This window comes from Bidens hawaiensis, unplaced genomic scaffold (assembly GCF_021521415.1).
Source record: "Bidens hawaiensis isolate Kalapana, Puna unplaced genomic scaffold, B.hawaiensis_p1.1 tig00026908_1, whole genome shotgun sequence".
NCBI classification, from domain to species: domain Eukaryota; kingdom Viridiplantae; phylum Streptophyta; class Magnoliopsida; order Asterales; family Asteraceae; genus Bidens; species Bidens hawaiensis.
The window spans coordinates 148,774-160,437 of NW_027494345.1; the positions used below are offsets into that span (position 1 = coordinate 148,774).

The window sequence follows — 11,664 nt, forward strand, 5'->3', positions numbered from 1 at the left end:
ATGTAATTTATGTAATTTTAATTTAATTGTATTAACAATATATGATCAATTTGTTAACTGTATTTCACTTAATGGTCAAAGTTCAAAATTTTCAACAATTACCCGTGTAATACACGGGTCTCAAACTAGTATTAATAATATAGAACAAATGGGAAGGTTAACGTACAAATGAAATTAACGTACTAAACGTAAGAATTAAGTAGAGTAATTATATATACAAGTAGGGTTACTATGTAATTACATCATAGAGTAATTACATAATTACTCTACTTGTATTTATAATTACTCTACTTGATTCTCACATTTAGCGCGTTAATTTCATTTATATTTGATCCAAACCTATATAACAAATATACTATATTCGTTTAAATAAACCTATCAGATATACAAACTAAACTAGTTAAAAATACAAGTCACTATTATTACATTCTAAAGTTCAAACCAAGTTTAAACCCTTGGGTTTGAAGAAACATGATAACTCAAAAAGCCCTTGAACGCAAGTCATGCCATCTTTCGCTTTCTCCTCAAGTTAGGCATAGCAGAAAAGTAACTAACAGGCCTAATCCCTTCATCATCCTCTTCATTGTTTTGACCTTGACCCACCGCTAACCCGGTTGCATCATCTTGGCTAGGTAATGCTTCCGCATCCCCTGACCCTCTGCGGTCAGAGTCTGGTTCATTCAACGGTTCAATTGAAGAGCTGCAACTAGGTCCTCCTGACTCCTTGTTTTCCTCTTCTTCTTCCAAGCAAAACCCACCCCCCATTTGAAGGTACTCTTTTGATAATTCCGCCTCCGGGTCATCTTCGTCATTTTGACACCAATCTTTACCCACATCCGCCACATCAGCATCGACGACACCGGTCTCCAAACTAGTGTCAAGCGTCACCTCATGATCTTGTGTTGTAGGTTCATCGGTTTCAGAGTCTTCATTGTATGTGGATATCACTGACTTTTTAACACGTTTTGACTGATAATAACAGTAAGTTAATCAGAAAGTGATAAAAGACATATAACTGTTTATTTCTGAATTTAAAGCGTGTGTTTACCTTCCGTGGTCCGAGTTTATGTTCATCATGCACTTGTTGCACATGGTCACTCTGGTTTTCTTCATCAGAACTTGTTCCAGAAAGTTCGAGATTATTCTTCTTTTTTCTTCTTCCTCTTCCAACTGATTTACCAGTTCCTTTAACACTTGAACCTCTTTTGGTCTTTTTACTTTGTCTCTCATGAACAGACAATTCTGACTTTTCTATATCATTATTATCTTCTGCATGCTTAACTTTCTTTCTCTTGTTCCCATTGGATACATTTGCCTGCTCGTTGTAATCCATTAACTCTGAGCTTTTACTCCCTGCCATTCCTTTCACTGCTTTGCTTATCCTCTTGCTACGAATTTTAGCAAACCTCTCGTTAAAAGTGTAAAACGCTTCCAGTCGCAATTGAGTCTGCACAAAACAAATGGTCAAAACCAGACATTTTTCCTGAACTTTTTAAATTAATTAAAAATTAGGATGATGAAGATGGAGCACCTCATGTTTGTTGTACTCCTTTAGAACAGGTCGTAGTAACTCATCCGCCTTCTGTGAACCCCAACCAAACTTCTCAAAACACAATCTTTATAAAAACAAAGATCAACAAACATTAGAAACAGAGTAACTAAGTTACACTATGTACGAAAATATTTAATAAAAAACGCTCACTTGCGAAGAACAAATAGATCTGGCTTTCCCCATGAAAAAGGTTCTGTTGACTTGTCTACTTGTGGAGACGCGTATGCAGAAACCACTGCATCACTTGGAAACGTAGAAGGAATATGCCAGTTTTTGCTCACATTTCTCTGTATATAAAATATATTCAAACTGAGATCAAAGATGAAGAAATCGTTATAAAAATAATGATACGAACGAGAAACAAATTTATTTTACATGTGTGTCCATGAAAATTTGCTTCAGGTCATCAACACTGGCATTTGACCCTCTTTTCCTTGTATTTGACGAGTCAACTTTACCAAGGATACTTGGATCGGGAGGTTCTATCCACACACGAAATTTTTGAAACCCGTCTTCCTCGGGAAAAGCATTTATTACTTCTACTGCATTCACAATGCCAATTCCACTACACGATATTGCATAATAATCAGATAACCCAAAAAATATTTTGTTTCAAAACAAAATAAAACAAATGACAAAGATTGTCTTACCTGATACCTTCAGTGTAATCACTTCCCAAAAGCATTGCCATACGGATTAACTTTTCTCTCGTTAAGCCAAGCTCCTTTTCAATGTCCTAAAACCATATTAATATGCAACAGATACAATAAGATTCAACTATATATAAATTCTACAAAAATACACTAGTTATATTTGATGCATACCTTCATAAAGTATGTTTCTACATATTTTCTATCATCAAATATGTTTTTGTAAACACTTCGTGCCCCAAACAACAACACATCAGAGTCATCCGTGACAACTCCATCAACAAGCTTTTCAAGTTCCATGTATGCACATTGAGCTTCCGCTTCCATTGGAGCAATGATATATGGCAATCCAAACATTTGAAGAAGCTCCTGAAACATATATAAACAGAAATTAACTTCTTTTCTATTAGCATTTGTATCATGTGGGCTCTAAAGATGCTAAAAGACTGCTTGTGCTTACCTGGCATTCGGTAAACATATCACCACTTACAGACTCTGCATTCCGTTCAAGCCTTCTTTGTTCATCACCAAGATCGATGCTTTCCTTGTTTAAATTTGCCATTTCTTCCTCTATATTAGCCTTAGCGATTTCAACCTGTTCATCGCTCAGATCATTGATAACAAATCTGTTGGCATCTTCTTGTATTTGCACATGAGCTGCATTACTGTCGCGTTCCTCTGCAACCTTCTGCACGATATCAGATTCGGATTGTGACTTGTTAGAAGAAGTTCCTTTAGGTTCTAGTGGCTCGGAAACATGGTCAACCATCTGGTCTTTAACCTCACTTTGCTGAGGCCCAGTGAGATTATCATGTGAACTAGAAATATGGGTTCGAGTACTAGATATATTATCAGAACTTGTGATAATGTCAGCCTTCTCTCCAAGGTTATCTTCACTAACTCTTTCTTCTTCAGTTGTTTCCACATGTCTCTCTCCTTGAGAATTATGATCATCGTTTGCAGCTTTAACTAAATCATGGTGGTGCATTTGATCGCTTTGATACAAAGTTTCCATCTGTACTTTCATTAAATCTGGATCATTTAAAGTAGTTGCATCCACATCAACAGATGATTTGTTTGGAAGAGCAATCTCTGAGGATAATCTTGGAGTATCAATATCTTTACACGCTTCAGGTGCAGATGATGCATCGGTATCTTTCTGGTGCCTCGCATCATCCATACTTCGTCTAATTGCTTCCTGAAAATCCATTTCTTCCAGCAAATCACCTTTTGAAGCAGGCTCCGTTTGCTCTAACTCATGTGCAGAGCCCAAATCAGGATTATTATCAGAAGGTCCTTCTTCCCATTCCACTTCACTTTCATCGCCTTTAACTTCTCCCGGCATTCCGTCTTCCCGTTCACAATCTGAAAGGTTAATAACGGGCTGCTTCTCAGATAACGTATCATGAGGAGTCACTAACTGAACAAATATATCATCATCACTGTCTGCAAATTGCTTCTCATTATCATCATCAAATGAAACCTCTATCGATGTTCCATTAACAGGAGTAGATTCCTGATTTGTTTTAACACTGTCTGCAAACTGCTTCTCAATGTCATCAAATGACACCTCTATCGATGTTCCGTTAAGTGGGGTAGACACCTGATTTGTTTTGGTGGAGAAACCGAATCGATCCTGATATGAAGTCTCAGAAAGCTTGGAGTTGGAGCTTTCAGGAAGTTTATTCGAATCAATCTTATTCTTTTCAATCTCTTTCATTAGATCCAGGTTCCTTTGTAGGTCACGAGTCATACGAATTCCCATAGCTCTCACCTTGCTGACTCGTACACGTCCCCTTTCATCTCTGTATGTCTCAACATCTTCAGTAAATGCCTTTTTTGGCCCATTTATGATAGACTCAACTGCTCCGTTTGACTTGGTGGTTGACCCGACACTAGAACCAATAGATGATAGCCTTGTTGCTATCTGGCTTTGCATGTTGCTGGTTGTCTCAACTCCAGCAGATGTAAGGGATCTACACAGTGAAGCTTGTTACTAAACAAGTGAACCACAAGGGGCGCTGTAAAAGTGTAAATTATTAACTGAATACATACTGTCTGTCTCCGGTAAAAGAAGTTGAAAAGATAAACTCTCTGTTTGCTTCAGATGCTATCCGTGAAGTCTGGACCCCACCAACTCCCCTTCCACCAGCTACTTTCTGCACTTCATTAATCTCCCTACGAAAGGCGACTGTTTTAAGATAAGCCTCTATTTGCAGTTCAGAAAACTTTTCAGGGGCCTACAAGCACAGAAACATGTAACACAGAAGATCTTGCAAGGGCAATAAACATTTAGTCACCACGTTAAAAAAAATAAATACCTTCTTGACTTTTTGATACTTTTGCCGATTCTCTGCCATCAACCGTTCTCTCATCTATAACAAAAACGTATATTAAAATACATCAATCAACGAAAGTTGTTGAAACTCACAAAAGACATGATGGATGTTAACATGTGTACTTACTTGCACTAGAAGATCAAGTTGCATAGACGGTGGTAAAGAAGCTAAAACAGCAGGATCAATCTTTCCTTCTAGTGTTGGCTGAATAATTGATTAGATAGGAGATACGTTAAAAACCAATAAACCACCAAAAACATTATAAGTGCATTCTTCTGTAGTTTTCATGAGCTAAGTGTTCATCACAAGAGTAACATATCGACTGTACTTCAATATGAAGGACATGTCAAGCTTTGTCCATCTACATACCGCTATATCTTCTAATCAAAATACTTTAAAAATAAAAATAAAAAAACCTTTGTAATTAGTAGCACCTAACATTTTCACGTGTTCGCCTAACACATATTCTAACTTTTTCCTTTACTTAAGTTAGAAAAAAAAATACACATTTACTTACAAATTCACATAAGTAGTGAGCTGTAAAATTGTTATTCAGCTGCTCAGACTACAAATAACTTCACTCATTAAAGACCTACATATCTTATAACCTTAACTAAGATAACTTACAAGTAGCATCTCTTCATCATCTTCTTCATCGTCATCTTCCGCAAGATCTCCAGCACCAGACGTAGACGCCTCACCCATAAAACCTTCACCTTCCTCCGCCTCAATCGACGCTGCCAACCTTTAAAACAAAACTCACATCATCCGAATCCATTCCACAACAAATATCAATACAAAAAACGATAACTGTTCATAGCTCTTACATTGCATCTAAAGCTTCTTGATCCAAAACCTTACCATCCGGCGGATTCGCTTTCGCACTACTCCCAGAACAATCATCATTATCCATCACCACCGTTTTACCCTTATCCCGGTTACTCTTCCGCTGATTCTCCAAATCATTCGCCAACTCTTTCAACCTCATCGCCTTAAGCTATACAATAACATTAACTTCTCATTACTTAAAAATCCCTAATTTAATAGTGTAAATTATAAACAAACTACTGACATGATTAAGCAGCAACTTTTCAGCGGTTTTCCGAATCTTGGCTTGCGCATTCTCGCGCTGGCGCCTACGCGCAATCACCGTCCTCCTTGTTTCTCCTTGTTTCGGAAAACCATGGGCGTGGCGCCATCGAAAACAAACACGGGTTTTGTCCGTAAAAACAGCAGCTTGCAAATTCGACGAAAGAACCCTAGAATATGAGCGTTTCTCACCATTTCTCCTTGTTCATCATGCATCGCCTTCATAAACTGTACCATCCATATGCTGGCATCTGTAAAACAAATTCAATACCATTTCAACATATACTAATTGAGCTGGAAATAACTAAATTGAATAACTAATAATGGTTGACGTGTTTTTATTAATATTAAAGAATATGAATTGTTGTACCGATTGCGAGTCGTTTGCCGGCGAGGGTTTCGACGGAGACACGGCGGCCGACAGGAGATAGCAGGTCCCACAGACCGTGGACGCCCATGGTGTGTTGTTGTCTGATTTAGGTTAACAGTTCTGTTAATTGTTGCCGCCAATTTTTGTGAATTTGGGGGTAAAAGTGGGTGGACTATTGAAAGCTGAAACGACACCGTCATACACCTTTACGGTTTATATTGGCTTTAGAGTTTGTCGGGCGTATCCAGGAAACTATCATGTCGGTTAGGTTGTGTCATCACAAGAGCAGAATTCTCAGACAAAAAACACGGTGTGACGAAAACTCTAGTGGACTCGGTATTCGAACCAAGAACCTCACAAGATCTAGCTCAAACCATTTATTCTTATAATCACAAAAAATAACATAAGTAGAGATTGAACTTGTGTTTCCACTAGAGTACTTAAAAATATGCCACACCTAGGGATTGAAACCCTTGTGTAAATGATGTCACCAAAAAAGATTTGTGTTTACAAAAATATAGACTAACTAATCGAGTTTGGGATATGGTCAATATATTTCACATAACTGAATATATGGGTCATATTTTAGCTTATCAATTTCAACATACCATGTCGACAAGATTTTTACCTCTATTAATTCCTCTATGATATTTGTGACGTCTGTTGTAACACCCCGACCAAAGGCGGATTATACATCGGGGCGCCACATATTGTTTCATTACTCGTGACACTATTGGGTGTCAATATTTAATAAATACATTCATTCGCGCACGCGCAAGGTAAACACAAGATAACATAAATCAATATATTATAAGGCAAAATATTAGAACAACAAATAACTTGTCTTGATACATTTTAATCTAGGTCCAAAATAAATAAAACTTCCTATGTGTCCACAAGCTCCAAAACAGCTACTGCAAACCTGAACATGTGTTAAAATAAACGTCAAATACTTGCGTGTTGGTGAGAAATCAAGTTTAATACAATACATAGATAACAATAAATCTGCGCGCAACACGTGTATGTCTGGTGTTTAACAAGGGTGCAATCAGATTGTGATCAAGCCTAAATAGATCATAGCTCATAGTTCATAGTTCAATCCGTGCTCCCAATTGAGCACAAAAACGAGAAAACATCTGTGCAAGTGTAAACAAAGAAAACCGTAAACGATAGGTCTCCCGTGTTCATCTAATGGATCCATGAAAACTTCGGAATAGGCCGAACAAAGCGGTTAATGATACACACATACAAATAAACAGCCAAGTAAACGTCCTCAACACATGGGATACTGCGCGACTAAAGTTCATAAACAAGTTTAAGACTCGAGTTTGTACGAACACATGAACATCCCAAAACATTAAAAATAAAAAGGGATTAGATACGAGATTACTCACTTGATAAACGATGCGGTGTAAGATAAGGCAAGAACCAACTTTAAACAAGCACAAGTTAACCTAAAAATAAGATTATTGTTTTAATGATCTGTTTTAAGTCTTGATTATAAGTTAGCATAATTAATAAGTAAATTATTATATATAATATATATACCGGAAAAGCAGGGCAGAACAGGGAGGAAGACGGAGGCAGAGAGGAGGCGGCAGAGAGAGCAAGGAGCAAGAGAGAACAGGAGAGATTAAGTGTTTTGTGTGTGTAGTGTTAGGAAAATATTATTATTATTTATAGAGAAACCCTAGGGAACACAATCCCTAGAAAAGGGGAAAAAGATCTCAAAAAGCAAAAGATTCCAAAAACAAAAGATATCAAAAGATATGGCAGCAGGGAAAAAGAGAAAAAGGCTGACAGGGAACAGTAAAAAGCATGGGCGGATCAGAAAAAGGTACCGGTCAAGCAAGGAAAAAGCAGATCTCAAAAGATAATGTCAGTCACTTTTTCTGCCAACCAATGGGGTTGGTGCGCATGCTGCGCCGAAAGTAACTTTTCAGACATAAAGCAGATTAGGTCAACAGCTCAAAAGATAAGACATCACAAAAGCAAACGGCTAGATTCAACAGAAGAAAACTCAAAGGGTTTAGCGCGAGAAGGCTTGAGCGCACGCGCGAGGGAGAAGGCTGACAGAACAAACCTTAGCGCGCCGCGGGAAGAACTACCATTCTTAGCGCGTCGCGGGAAGGATTACCATTCTTAGCGCGTCGCGGGAAGAACTACCGTTCTTCGCGCGCTGCGAGAAGAACTACAAATCCTTAGCGCGTCGCGGGAAGAACTACCGTTCTTCGCGCGCTGCAAGAAGAATTACAATTCTTAGCGCGCTGCGAGAAGAGTTCGTCTCGCGTATCGCTGGAACAGATGGTCTTCACGCAGGCTTCCTTGTAAGGAGTCTGGCGCGTGGAGCTGCGCAGACAACCTTAGGCGGGAAGGAACAAAGGACAAGCAAAGAGTTAGAAGAAAAAAGAGGGAAACAAGGCTTAAGGGCGGGACAGCGACAAGAGGGAACAGAAGGCGGAAAGAGAGAAGAGGGATGGGACGGCGAAAAGAAAGAGAGGAAGAGGCGGGAAAGTAAAATATATATATATTATTATTAAAAGTAAAATATAAGTATAAATAAATATTAAATCATAAAAGAAAGAGATCGGGTCAGAGAAACGGGTACCTGGGTCGGGTCGGATCGGGGCAGATGTTACAGTCTCCCCTACTTTAAGAAATTTCGTCCCGAAATTTATCTCGAAGTAGGTTGCGCAGAGAACAGGTGCGGGTACTTGATCTTCATTTGATCTTCCCTTTCCCATGTAAACTCGGCTCCGCGCTTGGACTCCCAGCGAACTTTCACGATAGGGATACGACTGCGCTTGGTTTGCTTTACCTCGCGATCCATAATCTCAACAGGCTTCTCAACGAAATGCATAGTTTCATCAACTTGAACTTCATCAAGTGGAATGTGAAGATTCTCGTCGGCTAAACACTTCTTGAGATTGGATACATGGAACGTTGGATGCACATTACTGAGCGCGGGCGGCAGGTCAAGTCTGTAGGCAACTTTTCCCACACGCGCGAGAATCTTGAATGGTCCAACATATCGAGGAGCAAGCTTACCTTTCTTCCCAAAGCGGACAACACATTTCCAAGGCGACACTTTGAGGAGAACAAGATCACCAACTTGAAATTCGAGAGGCTTCCGCCTACGATCTGCGTAACTCTTCTGTCGGCTTCTGGCAGTCAGCAGATGATCACGGATCTTGGCGATTTTATCGGTTGTCTCTTGAACAAGTTCGGGTCCTGTGATTTGAGCTTCACCCACTTCGCTCCAACAAATCGGGGAGCGGCACTTACGACCGCAAAGTGCTTCAAATGGGGCCATACCAATACTGGAATGATAGCTGTTATTATAGGAGAACTCAATCAAAGGCAGGTGTGAATCCCAATTACCTCCAAAATCAAGAACACAAGATCGGAGCATATCCTCAAGAGTTTGAATAGTTCGCTCAGACTGACCGTCAGTCTGAGGATGATATGCCGTACTCATGTCCAAGCGAGTTCCTAGCGCAGATTGGAGAGATTTCCAAAAGCGAGATATAAAACGGCCATCGCGATCGGATATGATGCTCAAAGGAGTACCATGGCGGCAGATAATTTCCTTGACATAAAGCTGCGCGAGTTGCTCAACACGGTAGTTTTCACGAATGGGCAGAAAGTGAGCAGACTTAGTCAAACGATCCACTATTACCCAAATGCTATCATGTTTGCTTGCTGTCAAAGGTAACTTGGTAATAAAGTCCATCGCTACACATTCCCATTTCCACGTAGGAATTTCTGGTTGTTCGAGCAAACCAGATGGGCGTTGGTGTTCAGCTTTTACCTTAGAACAAGTCAGGCATTTAGCTACGAACACAGCAATATCCCTCTTCATACCGGGCCACCAATAAGTAATGCGCAAATCCTTGTACATCTTATCAGCGCCGGGATGAATAGAATACCGAGATTTGTGCGCTTCACTCAGGATATCAGCGCGAAGATTCTCATCACAAGGAATCCAGATGCGATTAAGATAGCAGAGAATTCCACTCAGATTGGGCACAAAATGTGTTTCCGCGCCACACGCTAACTCGGCGCGAAGGTTACCATTACTGATGGATGCGCGCTGCGCGTCACGAATACGCGATTCAAGGTTGCTTTGAATCGGCGCAAAGTGAAGCTGGGTGCGCGACAAGATACAGTTAAGCTGGCAGGGTTTTCGGCTGAGCGCATCGGCTACCACATTAGCCTTACCAGGATGATACCGGATCTCACAATCGTAATCGCTGATGAGTTCGTTCCATCGGCGTTGCCTCATGTTAAGTTCCTTCTGATCAAAGATATGCTGAAGGCTTTTATGGTCAGTGTAGAGGATACACTTAGTACCATAAAGGTAGTGTCTCCAGATCTTCAAGGCAAATACCACTGCGCCTAGTTCGAGGTCGTAAGTTGTATAATTCTTTTCGTGAACCTTAAGTTGCCTTGATGCGTAAGCGATAACCTTGCCTCGTTGCATAAGAACACAACCGAGACCTTGGTTGGAGGCATCGCAGTACACAACAAAATCATCATTACCCTCAGGTAGCGCAAGGACAGGAGCTTCACACAACAAACGCTTGAGTGTTAGAAAGGCTTCTTCTTGCTTCGAGCCCCAAATATATGGTTTACCTTTGTGCGTTAGAGCTGTTAAAGGCAAAGCGATCTTTGAGAAGTTCGAAATAAATCGCCGGTAGTAACCAGCTAAGCCCAGAAAGGAACGGATCTCAGAAGGAGTAGTCGGCGTAATCCAGTTCTTGATTGCTTCAATTTTGGATGGGTCGACATGAATACCCATCTTGTTCACAACATGGCCAAGAAACTGTACTTCATCCGACCAAAATTCACACTTGGAGAGCTTGGCAAAGAGCTGCTCGGTTCGAAGCTTTTGCAACACCAATCGGAGATGTTGCTCATGCTCGGCCTTGGTCTTAGAATACACCAGAACATCATCGATAAACACGATCACGAATTTATCCAAGAAAGGCCTACACACCCGATTCATTAGATCCATGAAAACGGCGGGTGCGTTGGTTAAACCGAAGGACATGACCAAGAATTCAAAATGGCCATAACGAGTTCGAAAAGCAGTCTTCGGAACATCTTCATCGCGGATGCGCAACTGGTGATAGCCAGAGCGGAGATCAATCTTGGAGAAACAAGTGGCACCTTGGAGTTGATCAAAGAGGTCGTCAATACGCGGTAAGGGATACCGGTTCTTAATGGTGAGTTTGTTCAACTCGCGGTAATCGATACACATGCGAAACGAACCATCTTTCTTTTTAACGAACAACACCGGAGCACCCCAGGGCGAAGAGCTAGGGCGAATGAATCCTTTAGCGGTCAACTCTTGAAGTTGGCTTGCCAATTCTTGCATCTCAGCGGGCGCAAGACGGTAAGGAGATTTAGCTACGGGGGAAGCACCAGGGACAAGATCAATACGAAACTCGACTTCACGAGCGGGAGGGATACCAGGAAGATCATCAGGAAAAACTTCAGGGAAATCACGCACAACAGGGATATCGCGAAGCTTCTTTTCTTCAGCAGGTTTAACCACATGGGCTAGAAATGCAATACACTTCTTCCGCATGAGTCTTTGGGCTTCGGCGCAAGACATAAGTTTAAGACCGCGGGAGGGTTTTTCGCCGTAGATATGAAGAT

At 40.6% G+C, this 11,664-nt stretch overlaps 1 pseudogene; it reads right to left on the bottom strand.

The window, feature by feature from the left end:
- Nucleotides 1-501: 501 nt before the first annotated feature.
- Nucleotides 502-6,088, bottom strand: LOC143574422 (DNA repair protein UVH3-like; annotated as a pseudogene).
- Between the last annotated feature and the right edge of the window lie 5,576 nt (nucleotides 6,089-11,664).